This window comes from Phasianus colchicus, chromosome 4, assembly GCF_987193195.1.
Source record: "Phasianus colchicus chromosome 4, bPhaCol1.hap1.1, whole genome shotgun sequence".
Classification (NCBI taxonomy): domain Eukaryota; kingdom Metazoa; phylum Chordata; class Aves; order Galliformes; family Phasianidae; genus Phasianus; species Phasianus colchicus.
In genome coordinates, this window is record NC_143439.1 from 70,963,968 (window position 1) to 70,965,287 (window position 1,320).

Below are 1,320 nucleotides of genomic sequence, written 5' to 3' on the forward strand. Positions count from 1 at the left end.
TTGTCCCCATTGCATCCCCTTATGGGTTCCCACCCCCCTCCTGCTGTGTCCCCGCCGTGTCCCCGCAGCGGAGCAGAACGCCGATGGTGCCGATAGAGCAGCACTGCAGCCCCGCTGCGCTGACCCGTGGCCCTGCTGTTATCTCAAATGGCATCACCACGCTGTGATCGCCGTGTGACAGCGCCCAAAGGGCCCCGAGGAGCAGCGTTTGGCTGTGACCTTGCTGTGGGGGCCGGGGAACTTATTAGAGACGTTGCGGAGGTTTTTAATTGCTTATTAGGAGCCGGTCCAGGTGTGTTGGGCTGCCACTGCCTCGGCTGCTGCGTGGGAAATGCGTTTAAAGCAAAGGGAAGCTGTGCAGAGACACGTGCACATACGTGCACACACATGGCATGCACGGGCACACGTGCACGTGGACACAGCCACATGCATGCACATACATGCACACACATCAATGTGCACACACACCCTGCAGCACAGCCCCAGCACCCCCAGGTGCTTTGCCTACATGCTGACTGCAGTGTGGTGCCCATTGGGTTGCAGTGGGAGCACTGCTGTGTCCCTTCTCATCCCACAGTGCTCTGCACTGCAAACCCCATGCAGCTGGGACCTTTGCAGCATGGTGCATGCACAGCACGGTACAGGACAGCATGGTGCATGCACAGCTTGGTCCACAAACAGGTGCATATTGCACAACCTGATGCAGCACAGCATGGTGCACAAACAGGTGCATGCACTGTTCCGTGCACAGCACAGTGCATGCACAGCACACTGCAGAGCAGCCTGGTGCAAGTCTAGCACCCTTCACAAGCAGGCGCATGCACAGCACGGCGTGCCCGCAGCACAGTGCAAAGCCTCGTGCATGATGCACGCACAGCCCCGTGTACACCACACTGCATTCACAGCGCGGGTGCACGTGCAGCACAGTGCAACAGAACGCAGTGCAGGACGTCTGGCTGCTTGCAAAGCCCGCTGCGTTCACGGCGCTGCGCAGTGCAGCTGGCAGCGCGCGGAGCGGAGGGGGCGTGGCTTATAGCTAAGGGGCGTGGCTTTTGCGGTTAAGGGGCGTGGCTTTACGTTAGTGGGCGTGGTTTATGCGGAGTCGTTTAGACAGCGAGGGGGCGTGGTTTAAGGAGGGGGCGTGGCTTTATAGCAAAGGAGGCGTGGCTGATAAAGGGGTCGTTTAGGACGAGGGCGCGGCGAAGAGGGGGCGTGGTTTTCGGAGGGGGCGTGGCTTTCGGAAAGGAGCGTGGAGGCTTCGTGGGCGTGGCTTCGTGGGCGTGGCCTGCCGCCGGGCGGGGCGGGGCGGGGCGGGCGGCG